The sequence below is a fragment of the Lissotriton vulgaris genome, chromosome 1_1, assembly GCF_964263255.1.
Source record: "Lissotriton vulgaris chromosome 1_1, aLisVul1.2, whole genome shotgun sequence".
Classification (NCBI taxonomy): domain Eukaryota; kingdom Metazoa; phylum Chordata; class Amphibia; order Caudata; family Salamandridae; genus Lissotriton; species Lissotriton vulgaris.
Window position 1 is genome coordinate 928,700,144 of NC_141685.1, and position 18,200 is coordinate 928,718,343.

Genomic DNA, 18,200 nt, shown 5'->3' on the forward strand with positions numbered 1-18,200 from the left:
ACCAAAGCTTTTCTCCTTTATTACACATAAAACAATCAAAATATATTAGGATAAATATGTGGCACCCAGAGCTCATCTGTTGTAAGAACAATCACATTTCCACCACAGTATGCAACAGGATACTACATCTCCATGCAGCATTTAACATTAGAGCTCTTGATCAGTTGCAGTTAACATGGTTTAACTCATGGTTCCTTCCCATACCACAAGACTGGGACATGAGCACTAGCTATATGTTGTTGAGGGCCTCCTTACTGCCACAAGCCAAGAATCGCCCCATAAAAAAGTCCTTTCTTTTCAATGACAAATGAGGCACAGGTCGTGATCCAGACCATCCAACACAGTCTAATTCCTGCTCACACTTCTTACTGGCTGCAGCTTCATGGTTAATTCTGAGCTTCCATATGTGTCTCTCCATAAATAAACAGCCAGTGCCTCAGAGGAATTGACTGGAGATCTGACCATGGCTGCGACAGCCAATTAAGAGTATCTTCAACAAGAAGATGCTACCGAGTGAACCCTGGGAATTTCCTCATTCAATGTAAACCTCACTAGGGTCAAAAAAGAATGTTGTTAGGGCTCAAGCACACAGTGCCTACTAGCTGTTTTCACCTTTCACTACTTTTTCTCCAATTTTCTTCAATATCAATAGGAAATAGGCTATGCAGCTATATATATATATATATATATTACCTACTGGCGGTCGCCAGTAGGTATATATAGTTAGGATTTTTTCTCTATGGAACTTTTGAAAATTCTATGTGTAATAACTTTGGCGTTTGTGGACGGAATCGGCTGAAATTTTCAGGAAAATGGCACATTTTGTTTCTGATCAGCCCCTGAAAATTTGGGGGGGTTTCGTCAAGGGGGGGGCAGAGAAAAAAGGGGTGTCCCAAAACGTATTTTTCCCATGTTAATTTCCATAGGGCGTTTGGCCTCACTTTTAGCTCGAACGGCTGAATGGATTTACACGAAACTTGGCAAAATTGTAGGGACTGTTAGCCCGATGTACCTTTGCTGGGTCTCAATATATGTGCTCCAGTGGATTTTGAGAAACTAACGTTTAAAAAAACAGATATATCTGTGACAGCGTCCTAGATAGCGGACTAGTTCGCGTACTTTTCGCGTTTCGGAGCTTTTCGAAGCGCAGCTGATTGGCTCTCCGGTGTCTGTCAACATTCTAAACAGTCTGTAGCGGCCGCCATCTTGTCTCTCGGTAGGATCGAGAGACAAGAGGAGGCCAAAACGAAGGGGGAAATGAAGGAAAGGGGGCAAGGTAGACCCCTTCTGACCCCCTAGGATTGATGAGGGGGATATTAAAGTGCCCCGCGGGGCCCAAAAAAAAAAAAAAATGTTTTTTTCGTGAGGTGCGCCCGGTTTGCGTACTGGAAAGCAGTCTGGGGAGCATAGTATAAGGAAACAAGAATGATTGACTTTTAACTTATTGTATGTTTATTGATTGTTCGTTTTGTTGTTTTTTTTGTTTATTTTTATTTACGTAGCTACATGTAGGTATCAATGTAGAGTGTATAATTTAATAAACGCCGTCTCCTTTGTAGATATGTTGCTTGTTGTTAAAGAAGTTATTGTGGTATATGGAATTCATACCATAGTCTGTCTGGAAAGCCGAAACAACATGGAGGCAGGAGATGATAAAGAGATGTTGTTGATGTTGTCACTTGTTGTTTTTGCAAATACACATTGGAGATAATATAGTGGGAGAAAGGAAGTAACTATGTACAAAGTTAGTATGTAACACCAAAAAGTTGCACAGTATATTTAAAGTCGGACTTCACGTTATAATCAATTTGCTACTAGTTTTCAATATATATATAAAAATAAATAATGTGTCAAACAATTTTTGAATTAAGAAATTAAAATTTATTTTTCAGATTGTTTTTCAAAATTTAAAAGAAAATCTAAAAAATCGTGATCATTTTTTTCTTCATTTTTCAGTAGAAAATCTACTGCATCTACACATTGCACAAGTTCATTGTTTATTGTGTCGTCGTAGAAATCCATGTCAACTTCTGTCTCATTTTTTTTTTCTGTTTCAGTTTTAAAGTTGTTTACTTCTCCTTCCATTTTGAATTCTGAAAAATGAATTTTTAAAAAATATATCAGTACAGATAGGGCACTGTTGGGTTTCAGTACAGACAGGTAGTTTGGTTATTTATACAGTGTTTTTTTCTTTGGGCAGTGTGTGGTATCAAATTGGAAGTAGAAATATGAAGAAAATTATCAAATAAACTCTTAGTCAATTCTGAATTATACTAGAGAAGTCTAACTCTATCCTTAACTCAGGGCCGGCGCTAGGAATGGCCAGCGTGGGCTGCCGGTCAGGGCCTCGCACTCAGCCCATCAGCATGGGGCCACACACTGGTGATGTGTCCTTTTGTTTTCCTTGAGATCTATCACAAAGAAAGGTGTCGCCTGCAATTAAGGTCCATTGGCGGGGGCCCCTCCTTGGGCCTCTCATGGATGGTGTCAAGAGGTATAGGGGAGGGAGAAGGAGACGTTCCCTCAATTGCAAGGAGACCATTCACAGACACTGTGGGGGGGCCCATTGTCCAGCATTTTGGCGCACCCTCAGTTTTAAAAATAATATCTTACCTTTTAAATATAATTTGAAGTTATCAGTTGATTTTTTGTTGTTCTGCACTTCACGAAGTAGTAGTCAAAATGGCTGTGTTTCTTTCTCTTTGTTTATATATATTCAATATTCAGGTACATAACCAATCAAATGTCATGATATAGTAGTAGAAATTGAAAGTAATATTTTAATTGGTTGTCATTTCCAACACTTTCGATATTTTTTGTGAAGTAATTTACCTCAGGGATTTTAGAGAGTTTTACATGCTAAATGGCTAAATGGTGTTCCAACTTAATTTGTGAAAATGGTAGGGATTGGTATGTAGTATGAGCTACTGTTTAATTGGTGAAAGTGTCTCCAGTGGTTTTTCTGTTAATTACTTTCCCACCTTTTTTGTGCGAGTGCTTGTCAGTGTGTTTCCCGGTACGCGAACTTGCAGTGTTACGGGAGTCCTCCATTTTGTGTTTCGGTAGAATTGAGATACAAGATGGAGGGTAAATAATGTTCAGAATGGAAAGATTGGGGTACTTTAGACGTATGCTGTTTCCCTAAGTTTTCTGAGGGTGGCTGAGGAGGCTCATATATGTCGTGTGGTTAGCTGCAGGTACGCGAATTGGGTAGCATACCGGGAAGCGAATATAGGTGAAATTAAGTGGAAAAAAAAGGTTCATTCGAAATTTTAAAAGAGTACACTAAGTTAAGGTAGCTCTGAAAAGAGCTTTTGGGTTCTGTGTATGTTCTAGAAAGTTATAAGTAGGAACCAATACACATTCTTAAATTTAGTATGAAAATTCTGTTCCCCTCATCTGAGAAATGCACGCCATCTCCTCTGTAGATATCTTGCATGTAGTAACGCAAGTTATTGTTGTAGATGCAGCCCATTACATGGTCCCTCATGTAAGCTGAAACAGACTTATTTACATGCTTCCTCGATTTCTCAATTTGTGGACAAAATTGATTGGACCACCTCCATTTTTGTCTTTGGCATATATTGGAATATACCAAGGCAGTTTGAGGAAAAAGTGTCATCAATTGTTCAAAGGTGTCTTTTAAAAGCATTTCCAGTCCTACCCCAGTCAAAGTGCCCAAATCGTTTCCTCCACAGTGCACTATTATGAGGTCAGGGGTTGGCAAATTTAAAAAGGTTTTCACCAATGGTATCAATTGGTGACATTTCAATCCTCTTCGACCAATCCATTTGATTTCCACATTTTGTAAATCGAGGTTGTATAAATTTCTGTTTTCAGCATACCTGTGAGCCCAGTGGATATAGCTATGTCCCAGAATCCAGACTGAAAACATGGCTAGAGGAGTTTTTGCTGCAGTCAGATGAAGTGTGGGAATGAAATGGCAGTTGAAATAGTGATGTTTGTAATGTAAAAAACTGTGGAGTTTAAGTGTAAATGATTCATTAGCAGTGATTGATGTATTTTCATAGCTGAAAACAGAAAGTTAGGGTGCATGGATGTGTTCTTTGAAAGATGTATTTTGAATGGTTATTTAAAAATGTTGTTATGAAAGATTGCAGTGGATTAGCAGGTGTACTGAGAGTTCAGAGTTCATTTGAAACATTGTTGTGTGAACTTGTGGCCATGACAGGTCAGGCAGGCGGTAGTTGCTATGGAAAAGAGGTAGAAAGGGCAGAGGGGGGAAGGGTGTTGATTTGAAAAAAGTGAGGGAAGAGTTTTTATTGGCTGACATGAGAGATATGTGTGTTGAATATCAGCTTTTCGGTGCCTTTGTTGGTTCCAGCCTCTGGAGTGCATACCTTTAATTCTGGTACAGAATAATTGGTGTGTTTCTGAGACTGTTTTCAATTTCAAAAAGAATTTGTAAAGGTGAGTTATCGTTTATATATTTTAGTTAAAGAGTAGTATGCTTTTTTGCGTAAATAAGAAAGTCAGCTGTGTATTTAAAATTATGTTTTGCGTTAAGTGTCTGCATTCTGCTTTCAAAGGCGGTTTTGCATTCTTCATTTATAGAATCGGAAAAATTTTTGGTTCGGAAAAATACCGAATCGGTAATTTTACCGATTCTGTAAATTTGCTACATAGGGGGGAGTCTTCTGAGTCTCAAATGACTTAACGAATCGGTATTTTAGCATGAAATCAAACTTCATGGTAAAATACCGATTCCGGTGTGCATGCACATTTGTGCATGCACACGTATGTCATGTGAAAGGCAGACCTGCCCTTACATGAATGTAGGTGTATAATTGTTTTATATAAAAGGTTTTAAAACTTTGTTTGAAATCAAATGCATGCACACTTAGGGCCCGATGTAGGTGGTCGTTTAGGCCATTTACCGACCGGTTACGGCCGATTTCGGTCGTTTCCGACCTGTAAATGGCGAAAAGGTATGTAGGCGCCTAAATTCAGGGTCACATGTAGGTAAATTTACATTTACAGAATCGGAGAAATTGTTTTTGATGGTAAAATGATGTGACTCCTGCAATGCGTCGCTTTTGCGGAACAGATATATGATGTAATTGTGTTGTTAATGTTACGGTGTACATGTAAAAAATGATGCATAAGTGTTGCACGGGCATTGTAGATACTCTCTTATGTGTGCTTAGCAATTTCAAGTCACTTCCCCCGTGTTCAAGGGCCTTGTAAATACGTCCCCATGTGTGTCTGGTCATTTGAAGTCATTTTCCTTGTAGTGTAAGGCCCTTGTAAATACGCCCCCATGTGTGCCTGGCAAATTTTAATTTTGATTGTTTGAGTTACATAGCCATGTTAAAAGTTATTGAAAAAAAGGTGCAAGTTCCTTAAAAAAACGTTTTCATGTGTATTAGGGCATTTTAAGTCTGTTCCCCATGAATGTAGGGGCCAGATGTAGGTGGCTGAAAATAGCCATTTACCGATCGGTAACGGCCGAATTCGGCCGTTACCGACCGGTAAATGGGCATTGACATGTAGGGGCCCTTAAATGTTGCGTTTTCGGTAATTTTACCGAATCGGTAATTTTTCCGATTCGGTAATTTTACCGAATCGGTAATTTTACAGATTCGGTAATTTTACCGAAAATGCAAGATGGAAATGTGGGTAGCCAATTTTCCATTGGCACATGCCTTTCAGAATCGGTATTTTACCATGGAATACAAATCCATGTTAAAATACCGATTCCTGTGTACATGCACATCTGTGCATGTACACATATGCCATGTGACAGACAGACGTATCCTTAGGGGATGTCTGTGTGCCACATTGCAAACAAAACAGGTGATGGACAGAATGTGGATGAATGTCACGCAATGCTTCAAGGTCCATAGGATTCAATAGCAAATATCGATTCGGTATTTACCGAATCGGTAAATACCGAATTTTTAAGGAATCGGTAATAAATCAGATGTTGGTACCTACATCCCATTTACCGATTTTGAAATACCGGTAATATTCGGTATTTCAAAATCGGTACATGTGAATTACCTACATCTGGCCCTAGGTGTTTTACATAAAGGGCCCGATGTAGGTACCAAATACCGGTCGGAAACGGCCGATTTCGGCCGTTTCCGACCGGTATTTGGCCTACTGAGATGTAGTGGACCTTTTTTTGTCCGATTCGGTATTTTACTGATTCGGTAAAATTACCGAATCGCAAAAATACCGAATCGGTAATTTTACCGATTTTTAAATTTGTTATGTAGGTGGGACTACTTTCTGTCCCACAGGCCCTTTAGATTCGGTATTTTAACACCCAATCCAATTAGGTGTTAAAATACCGAATCCAGGTGTGCATGCACATGTGTGCATGCACACCTATGCCATGTGACAGACAGACATGCCCTTAGGGCTGGTTTGCTTGCCACATGGCACCTGTGCCTGTTTTGAGGGTGTCAAAGTGATACCCCCTGCACCCTTGTGCATACTTTTTTTTTTTTATAGCATTGTCGAATCTAGTTCTTACTGTTATTGATTTACTGTTTGGTAATAGTGGTTAATAACATTTTTTATTATATTTCACCACAGATTCAACTGCAGATTATTTGGGAATTAGACAATGCCGTCTAAGGATAGAATTCGAAAGGCTACAAAACGTCAAAGACAGCAGTTACCAAATATTTTGCAGCAGTCCTCTACTTTAATATTATCTCAACGGACGAAGAGAACACCGGGTAAGAGAACGAAATCATTCCTTAAAAACATTTGTAGAAACAAAAGTATAACTACAGAACAAGTTTTAGTCCAGAAAAAGAGAGCCAATTTAAATGGAAAGGAAAGGCCCGTCAAAAAAGTTTGTGCTAGAGCAGGAGATAACTCTGTGCATGGCAGTAGAAGGGCAAATATTTTCAGGGACATTCGTAAGCGAATGTTCCGTAACAGGGTAATTGTCAATTTGGTAAAACAATTTAAAAAAGGTCAACAGAAAGTGTCATTTTATAAGAAAAAGAAAAATGTAGAGAAAATTATTGATCAGGCTTTCGAAATCAAGCGAAATTTATTTTTTTTGGTAATTAATAGAATTAGGAAACTAAACAAGGTAATCTATGTTTTCAAATCTAATAGTAGATGGAAGAGAGACGTTAATCGGAGTAATTTTTGTGAAGTTTTCTTAGGAGAATGGATGCATAGTTCAAATAGTGAGGCATTTTTTAATGAGGAGAGTTATTTTCAGGACAATGTTTGGGTGCATGCAGTTGACAGCAGTGGTCGAGCATATGAGGTAAAAGATGGTCATCCGGTTGAAAAAGAAATACTTGTGTCTGCAGATGCAGAAGAGGCGCTAAGTGATGAGGTTTTAGGGAGACGTCCTAAGGGACCAGTGTACACCTGGAAGTGTAGTTCTATTTGCAGTGTGCGACAGGATTCTATCAATTTGCTTTGTGATTTTATACGGACATTTCATAAGAAAAGTGTAAAGCAAAAAATAAAGTTGTTGCAAGAATTAGATCCTTGCAGAGTGAGACAAGTGACAGGTTTGCGTGGTCATTCACTGGCTTGTCTTTCTAGGAGAGTATGCCCGAGTGTATTTCATCATTTCAGGATGCTTGCAGTGCATCATAATAAAGTGCGGAAATTAGTTAGAATGTTGTATTATGCTAAGAGTCCAGCAATTATGCTTAAAAAATTAAGCAAAGCTCTTTTGCATGGTTCTGAAGTAGATGTGAAGAATATTTGTCAAGAAATTGAGTTCTGTTATTTTGCTGGTAAAGAGAATAATGTTGATATTGAACCACTAGAAGATGGTAATGTGGAAGACAGTGAACAGATTTTCAGTACAGATAAGTTTCACAAGGAAATTTCCACGTTTATGGTGAAATCAAGTGAGAGGCCTAATTTCACTTGTGTGTGTTGTCGACGGACTTATTATAAGAATCAGAGTAAGTTAGTGGATATATATGCAAAGAGTGATATGGAAAACAATAGTGAATGGAAGGATTTTGCCACATACTTGATGGTAGAAAATTGTTTTGATTTGGGAGCAGACCAACGTATGTGTACTTATTGCTATAACAAATTAAACCAAAACCAGATGCCTGCTCGAGCGGTTTATAATAATCTGGATTTAGATGACATTCCTTATGAATTGAAGGATTTAAATACTTATGAATCTATTTTGATTCAAAGTGTCCATCCCTTCCAGGCTATTGTACGAATGGAGCCAAAGACAGGGAAGTTGCCTCCATCAGATTTACAGAGAGGATTAAAGGGAAGGGTTGTTTATTTGCCTTTGGATTTGAAGAAAAACATTAATACAATTGGAGTAGAGAAAGTGGAAGAGGAACCTCTGGTTATCATAGTTAATGGTGTTCCGACAAAGAGTAAGAAAATCTGGCAAGATTTAGTGGATGTTAGGAAAGTTAAAAAGGCAACATTGTATTTGATAAAAAATAATAAGTACTACAAGAATGTATGTGTTGCAGAAGAGGAAGTAATGGGAAGAAGAGGACAGCGATTTGTGTCCTGGTCAAATTGAGAAAATAGAATCCTCTAAAAAGGAAGAAATATATGAACATTATAGTGTTCATCCTTTGCATTCCAAGGAAGTCATGGGGAATGCTATTGAGTTGTTTCAAATGAAACAAGCCAAAGGGAGTCCTATTAGTGTTTGGGAGGAAAGTTTGGAAGCTCAGTGTTTCCCACAGTTATTTCCCACAGGTCGAGGAGGACGTTATGATGAGCGACCTGTTCAAATTCCTGCTTCAGAATACAGACTTTACGATTGTATACAGAAGATCCTAGGTTTCGACAATGCATTCCCTATTTATTTCATCTATTGTTTGAAAGTGATCTCTCTGGATTGTCTTATGCAGTGAACCACATCTTGAAAAGTGGTATACAACTGCGAAATATCTCGGCAAGGGACTTTATGGATAAAGTCAATGTGCAAGACAGTATTTTGGATTCTCACCTGATTAATCTCATGGCTTGCCAGCATGGTAATAATGAGTATTGGTACCGCCGTCATGGTGACTTAAAATGTACGCTGAGGAACTTAGGAACTCCCACATGGTTCTTCACTCTCAGCTGTGCTGAGTATGGCTGGGAAGACTTACTTGAATTTCTACGAGAGGTAAATGGAAACATTGAAAATATTGAATTTAAGACACCTGGAGAACTGTGCTCTTTGGATCCTGTGAATGTTTGCAGGTACTTCAATCATAGATTTGAAGCTATGATGTCTTTCATCACGAACAAGAAAAATCCACCTCTTGGAGAGGTGTTGGATTTCTTCTGGAGAAAGAAGCATCAAGCAAGAGGTGCTCCTCATATACATATGCTACTATGGATCAAAGATGCACCTAAATTTGGAACAGATCCGGATGACTTAGTGATGAGTTTCATAAACCAGTATGCTACATGTGCTGTTCCAAAGACAAATGAAGACAAAAGTCTAAGAGAACAAGTTTTACGGTTTCAAAGTCATCGTTGTGGAAAGTACTGTCGTCGAAAATTCAGAAAAAGGACAAATACTACACCAAATGTCGTTTTTCATTTCCACGGTCGGTGATATCTAAAGGAAGAGTTAACAATTTGATGTCATCGCTGCGACATAATGTGACGAGGAAATCACCCAAAAACACATACAATTTGAAAAGAAACGAAGAGTCCAAGTACATCAACGACTACAACCCAGTGATTTTGTCCATGTGGAATGCTAACATGGATATACAGTTTGTGGCTGACAACTGTATGGCTGTTGCTCGGTATGTGACGTCTTACATCACTAAAAAAGAAAAGACAGAACTGAAGGATATGTGGGAGGATATTTCCCATGAAAAGAGCCTCAGTAAGAAGTTGTACAGTTTCAGTCTGAAGATGTTGCCGCATCGAGAAATTGGAGCTTATGAATGTTCTGACCGGTTATTTTCAGCAAGTCTCTATGCCAAATCTAGGAGTATCATTTGGGCGAGTCTTGGTCTTGCTGCAACGCGTAATCGAGTTCTGAAACCTGTACGGGAAATTGAGTATTTGGCGGAGAAGGAGCCAAACAGTACAGATATTTTGAAGAGCAACATGTTGGATACATATTATCCAAATAGAAGCAGTCACCTGGAGAATGCTTGTCTGTATGAAGTTCTTCAAAATTACATTTTCAAGAGGAACATCAAAGAACATATTGATAAAGGTGTGTATGCTGTAATTGGAAGTGAGGGATGTCTGGTGAAGCAAAAAAAATGTCAATTGATAAATCATCGAAAATTGGATTGCGAATCTCCCGAAAGAAAAGAGTTTTTCTATTTAGCTCGTTTGCAACTTTTCAAGCCTTGGCGTGCAGAAGAGGAACTGCTTGGAGATTTCCTCTGTTATGAAGACTCTTTCAATGCAGCCAAGGAGTCCATAGAATGTCCTGTTTTTCCAAAATATCTACAAATGTTGAATGCAGAAATTGAGCAGGAAGCAACAATTGCAGCCGAGATTGCTAGAGACAGTTCTCAGGACAGTCAGAGTTCTGTTTCATTGAGTCAGGATCCACTAGGAGAACCAGTTATTGAAAATGAAGCTGCTACTGCCATGATTGAAGTGGAAAGAGCCATGGCACATGCTCAGAAGGATGCGGTTAACTTAGAAGAATTGGAAAGACAACTTAACGTTGAGCAGAGGAAAATATATGCCGAAGTTACCAACCAAATTGAGCATGGATTAAGTCATGAGAAGAAAGAGTGCTCATGTACGTCGTTGAAGCCTGTCCGACTGTACGTGAGTTGAGAAGCAGGAACTGGAAAAAGTTTCCTTATTAAAGCAATTTCATGTTATATGCAGAAAAGGACTGATTCATCACTGTCTTGTGTTGTGACCTCTCCAACTGGACTGGCAGCTCATAACATTAAAGGGATTACTTTGCATCGGTTACTGATGCTGCCAGTGGAGCATGATAACAAATTACAATACCACAAGTTATCTGGAGATGCTTGTTGTGAAGTATCTCGAGTTTTGAAGAAGATGAAACTTCTTATCATTGACGAAGTAAGCATGGTTTCCAATCTCATGCTTGCTTTTGTGCATTTAAGAATGCAGGAAGTTCTTAAAACAGAGTATGATGTGTTATTCGGTGGCAAACACATCATTGTTTTTGGTGATCTTCTGCAGCTGACACCAGTGAAAGGACAACCAGTGTTTAAACTGCTTACACATGAAGATACCAAGAAGTGCCTAGGGAGCATTGGCAACGTTAACATATGGTTAAACTTCAGTTATGCTGAGCTGCGTGAAAATATGCGTCAGGCGAAGGACGAAGATTACAAGAATATTCTACAAGATATTAGAATCGGGAGAGTGACTGAGCGTGGTAAAGAAGCTTTACATGCACGATTACTGTCAAATTTATATCCAGAAGAAGACGTTTTGCCATAGGATATTTTTCAGAAAATTACTGTGAAGAAATCTGGAATATGTTTGATGCCAACTCTTGCAGAATGTTCCATCTTCAACAACAAAATGTTGAATTTAGAAAAACAAGAGATTGTAAAACTTGAAGCTATTGACAAAATAGAGCATATGGGAGCAACAATTATTTTGTCAGAGAATTTGAAATCTAAATTGGATTCATTAGAGAAGACTATATCTAAAACTGCGGGTTTTGAAAAGACTTTAAATGTGTGTTTAAATTGCCGAATCATTTTGAGAAGGAATTTACATGTTGAAAGAGGTCTGGTAAATGGATCAATGGGTAATGTTGTTGATTTTGAGAAATACAGAAATAGAGATGGAATTGAATTTTTAAAAATTAAATTTGATGGCATTGAGGAAGTACAGCTAATTGGTCGTTGCTCTGCTAGGTTTTTGTTAGTTAAAGACTTATATGTTCGTCGTAAGCAGTTTCCTGTTTGCTTGGCATATGCGGTGACAATTCATAAATCGCAAGGTTTAAGTGTAGACACTGCTTTAGTGAATATTGGCAGTTCTGTATTCAAAGAGGGTATGGCTTATGTAGCATTGTCACGAGTCAAAACTTTATCAGGTTTGTACTTGATTGACTGTGATGTCACAAACATTTGTGCAGATCTAGATTGTGTTAAGGAATACAATAGGTTAAGAAGAGAGTATGCGCCACATTTGCCTCAATATCCTTTGATTGAGAAACGTGTGGTAGGCCGGAAACAAATAAATATCAGTAATAGTAGGGAGGTTGTAGCAAAAAGAGCAAAAGTCGATGAACCCAAAAGTGGAAGCAGGAATAAAATGAATTCTGTTGAAAATGTTGTTGGTTTTAAATTTGAAAATAGTTCTGGTGTCAACTGCTATGCTAATGTAGTTGGAAATGTTCTCTTTTCACTAGAGACTTTCAAAGAACAGATTGTAATCAATTCGGAACAAAGTTTATGCTGTTTGTTGAATTCTGTGTTAGAGAAATGTAGTGCTGATAAAACGAGAGTAGAAAGTGTGTCTGAAATTCGTTTTCTGTTAGACGAATGTTCAGGTCAAACAGAATTCTCTGAAAATATTCAGCAGGATTGTCAGGAGTTTTTAATGTATATGCTTGATGTATTGCAAGATGAGGGTGTAGATGTAGATTATCTATTTGACCTTTCTTATCAATGGCAGCATGACTGCGAGAACTGTAGGCTATCAAGTACTACTAGTGTAGACTCAGAAAGATTTATATATTTAACTTTGCCTGACAGTAAATCAGTATCCTTCAATAAGGTAGTAAATGCAGCCAATCAAAACATGGAGTGCAGGCAATGTAAGTCTGGAATGCTGTCCACGTTAATTTTACGAAGTTATTGCCAGTATGTCATTTTAATGTTCCAACGATGTAGACCTGATGGAACTAAATTGACAACTTTAATTAATAATTTTGTGGCTTCGCAGTTGTCAATATCAGGAAGGACTTTTAAAACTACTGCAATTATATATCATAACGGTCCTTCAACTAATTCAGGACATTACACAGCTTATTTGAAGTCTGGAAACGGCTGGTCATTCTGCAATGATTCTGTTTTAACTTTTAAAAAAAGATTGCCTTTCCACCTTCAAAATTCTTACCTGGTGTTCTTACAACCAAAATTTTAGGAAAGGAAGCTTGGGATTTGTTTAGAGGAATTTACAGAGGTTCTAAAGGTTCCTACTATATATGGCCTTGTGGATAATTGTAGTACAGAGCGAAAACTATTTGTTTTTATAAGCAAAGTCAAGCAGCAGATCAAAAAAAGGAGTAGAGGAAATGTAAGTCTGCAATGCTGTCCACATTATTTTTGAAAACTTATGGATGAAACGTCATTTTACAATTTCAACTACATAAACTAGAAGAAAATAAGTTGTCCAGTCTAATTAAAAATGTTTTTGCTACACAGTCATCGATTTCAGGAAGAACATTTGCAACTGCAGTTATTACATAATATGCTGGTACTTTGACAACATCTGGATATTACACAGCTTATTTAAAATTTTAAGAATGGCTATTCTTTCAGCAAACATTACTAATTGAGTATGAAGCAATGTTGCCTTTTAACTTGATTTTTGAAGTCAGAATTTAGGGTAGGTAATTGGACTACAATGATTCTAGGTGTTGCTGTAACTTAGTGTGCTGTTTCAAATTGCTTTGTATGTCTCAGTTTTCTTAAAACAATTGAGTTTATTTTTCAGAAAGTGGCGGGCAGAAAATAGTAACAGCACAACTGAGTATAAGCTGTTCATAGGATATCCTTTGACGTCATAGAAAGTAAGTTACTTTGGAGAAGTTCCTATTTCTGTTTATTTATATTATTTGGGTTTTTTAAACACAATCATTTTGATTATGTTTTTTTTCCCCGCTGTTATATGATGAATACCTTCAACTCACTGTTTTCAGTGAAATTTGATTTTTTCTGATAACAGCAAAAATAAACCATTAAATATGTTTAATTAATTTTCTACTTTGAATTGCGATTTTGTAATATGTATATGGATTGGTGTGGCTCACTGATTAGAGGCGGTAGACCCAGAAGCAGAGGTCGGCCTGGGCCTTGGTCAGCGGACTTGATAATTTTTGCTTCTGTGCCTACTCCAACCATGGGTCCCACTCAGCAACTTTGGGTAATAGCTTGCTTAATCTCAACTAACAGCCCCATCAGCGCCGGGGATGCCTGGCATCACCTTGGGGATGCTCAGGAGGGTTTATCTCACATGGAATGCCAGGATGGGTTCCCCAGCAAAATACAGCGCCGGGACGCTTCTTTGCTGGGTCAGCTGTACGCTTTACTAGTATACCACATTTAACATTTAACATTCATTTTGTCTTATGCTCACTCTTTTTTTACCATCTTGTATTAATTTAAATTTTTTTGTTCTTTTTTACATAGATAAAAAGTATGAACATGACAATACAGTACGGTAATGACAATTATAAGGTAAGCGTTTAGTACTTTTTACGTTACATGTCTATCAGATTTAACTTTTATTAGTTCCTCTGCTTCTTTTTTGTAACCCTTAGTTTCCTGTCTTTGCTACTTCCTTTATTTCTTTTTCTATTACTTATTTATACTACTCTTTTCACTTCTTTTATCAGTTCCTCTTTCTACAGTAACTGTGTGTTATTCACTCTATTTTTCTTTGTTTTCACATTACTCTCTGTTTATTAATTCGTCTTTTTAAAAAAAAATATTTTTTTTACTTCGCTCCCGGTTCGCGTACTCGGACGCTAATCGGGAAGCGTATCAATAGAAATAGAGGATGCTAGAGTGCTAAACATTCTTGCAATTTTTTTGGAAAAGGGAAGGTAGTTCTGAAAATAACTTTTTATTTTTATTTTTGATGTTTTATATTTTTTTTGTTTTTTTTGAGGAAGGAGAAACAAAAATGATTTACTTCAAAGGGCTCAACAGGAGCAACAAAAAAAAAATTACTTTCTAGGACGTTTTGGACATTGATGATTTTCAAATGATCTATTTATTAAAGTAATACTCATTTCTCCGCATGAAATTAATTTTCCACACTGTACACAAGTCAATCTCATCTGCCCAAAGTTCTTTTGCAGATTTGGAATCGTTTCCCTTGCCTCTGACTCACTTATTGTAAAGTCATTGGTGGATGTTTTTGCCGGTCGGGGGTTATCCACCAAATCTCGCAGTTGCGCTCTAGAATAATTAAGAGGATGCCAAGTCTCCATGTGCCGATGCATGGTATGATTACCAAAGCTATATTTTTTTTCGGTCCCTCTTGAGAGTGTTTTTTTGCAGATGAGGCAGGTAACGTACCTAGCATTAACTTTCTTTTCATGAGAAGGAAAAGAAAAAAATTGCCAGATAAAATTCACTTTCACACGGGACGTTCTTGGCATTTCTTTCAGAAAGCCACTTGTCCCTTGCTCCTGTTCCTCGTCTTCCTCTTCTTCTTCCTGGTCGAAGATGACCTGGCTAGTCGGTCCTGTCTTCTTTGGTGGTGGTGGAGGTGGTGGAGATCCACCAGCTGCAGCTAATAGAAATGCCATGTCTTAGCAAACAAAAACAGGTCTTTCTCTCATAAAAATGAAAGTCGGAGTGAGGAAAAAAGGTGGGACTTTCATCATTTGAGAAAACAAAATGTTCTAAACCAATGAAAAGTGTTTGTTTTACGTCATATGATCAAGCGTTCCATCATTAGGAAACTAAAAGTAAAATCAACCAATGAAAAGTTTTATTAACTAGTCACATGACCTGTTATGCTTACGTTCCGCGTTCCGCACCGCGCCTTAGATCGATTCCGGGGCTTTACGCTTCGCGCCTTTGTTCGCGTTCCAGAACGCTTCCGGGTGCGCTAACGCAGCACGTCATAAGGGGCATTACGTAGTAACGCGATATGTTGCGTTTATGGGACGCGTCACGATGTGCCTTTCTAACGCGGTATTTACACTAACGGAACGTTTACCGATTCGCGGACCGGCAACGAAACAAGAAAAAATAATTTAAACTATAATATAAATTGAATTAAAAAAATATAATACAAATATATAAAAAAAATATTTGTGAATTAGAATAAAAAAATATATGTTACAGCTATAGATATTTGCTATTAAAAAACCATAGAAATTCACAGAAAAAACCATAGGTTTTAGGCCATATATAGTTAGGGATTAGCATTTACAAAACCTTAATATACTCGCACAAAACCATTGAAATTCGCATATATAGTTAGATGCAATAACTATATATCGCGCACCCGCAACCCACTGCTGATGATGTCACATATTACATCATTCATGACATGGTCAGTGACATCACTGATGACATCACTGATGACATCTCAAATGACATCACTGATGACATGTTCAGTGACATCACTGATGACATCACTGATGACATCTCAAATGACATCACTGATAACATCTCATTTGTCATTACTGATCACATCACTGATGATATCATTCATGTGATAATACGATCAACCTCTTCAGACTCTAATATAACCTTAGATACAATCAGTGTAAACAGACTCTCACAGACTGTCACTCATCCATGGAGTTACTCACACACCTAGTCAGTCATGCAAAGAATCAATCATACCTCCATTTCCTCAACTATACAGTTATACACACCTTACTTAATCAAACATATACTAACACATATTTACTCTCTTATACAATCCCTGATACAAGTTCAGAATGATCCATACAGCCACTCACACATTCACTGGCTCTTATGCACAGTTATTTATATATGTCAACTCTTACATGTACTGTGTTCTACATATGTACTTACTTTGACATATAGTACTGATAAATCCAATTACTCACCAATGCACTCATGCTGATAGTCAACCGCCCATACAGCTGTTTTCACATGCACTTTTGAACCCATACATCTACTGAATCAACTGCTCACACATCTATGCACAGAGTCACACACCTCCCAGCCACCCCCACTCACACACTCACTCTCCCATACAAATATTTGGGCAACCAATCAATAACCCATATAGTTACTCATATAGCTACTGATCAACACATGCAGCAGTTTACAGAACTACAGTAATAATGATGCACAAATTAAGACAGTTTAGTCACTAACCCATGCACTCAGTGAGACACATTTAATCACTCACTCATACAGTCAGTCATGCACCTACTAAATCCTTCATCCAAACACTTATACATCCACTCATTCTTCAATATGTAAGACATATTTTAACTTTACAGAAACATACAGTCACTGGATGTTGTCATTTGAGATGTCATCAGTGATGTCATTTGAGATGTCATCAGTGATGTCATCAGTGATGTCACTGACCATGTCATGAATGATGTAATATGTGACATCATCAGCAGTGGGTTGCGGGTGCGCGATATATAGTTATTGCATCTAACTATATATGCGAATTTCAATGGTTTTGTGCGAGTATATTAAGGTTTTGTAAATGCTAATCCCTAACTATATATGGCCTAAAACCTATGGTTTTTTCTGTGAATATATATATATATATATATAATATATATATATATATATATTTATATTTATATTTATTAACTTGCTTTCAACTACTTAAGAATCTGTCAGTAGATTGTGCAGCTCGATTAAAATAAGGGGTATTTTATATTAAGCAATAATAACAGAGATCGGAAAATGTCAAAACTAGAGAAAACACTTAAGAACCGATCTGCCTCCAGAGTTGACATCCAAGGCACGCTTATTATTAATGTACACTGAACAACAACGAGGGAACATGCTACCATGTGAGCTGCTCCCAAACATCTAAAGAATAGAGTGACAGAGCCCGGGGACACAAGCAAGAGACAACTGTTAAATAACCAGGAAGACAAAGCAATATGAAACCCAGAGCACTTCAGCTCTCAGAAAACCAGGGCCGTGGAGTAATGGTTAAATAATCTGCTCATTGGTCATAGAAAATGCCCTTGTTTCCGGTGAACAGCAACCGTTAAAATGGCTGACAGTGATTAGTCTGTTCATGACACAGTACCTTAGTCCGCTTTAAACGATCTCTGACACTTCGTTACACCCACCACAACCGCCCCTGTGTGCGGAAAGAAGAAACTACAGATTGTCTGTGAACCCAGAAAAATCATACCCCTGTATCCGATGCAGCTAAAATGTAGAAGTAACGTTTCTTCAAAGTGGAGCATACAGAAAACTTTGGTGGTATCCATGGAGATGCGAGGGTCCTGTTAGCCAAGCTACTGCTCACCAGCAGGCGGGCTGAACTACAAAGGGGGCATTCTCCATGTTAATTTAGCTAATCACCAAAAGAAA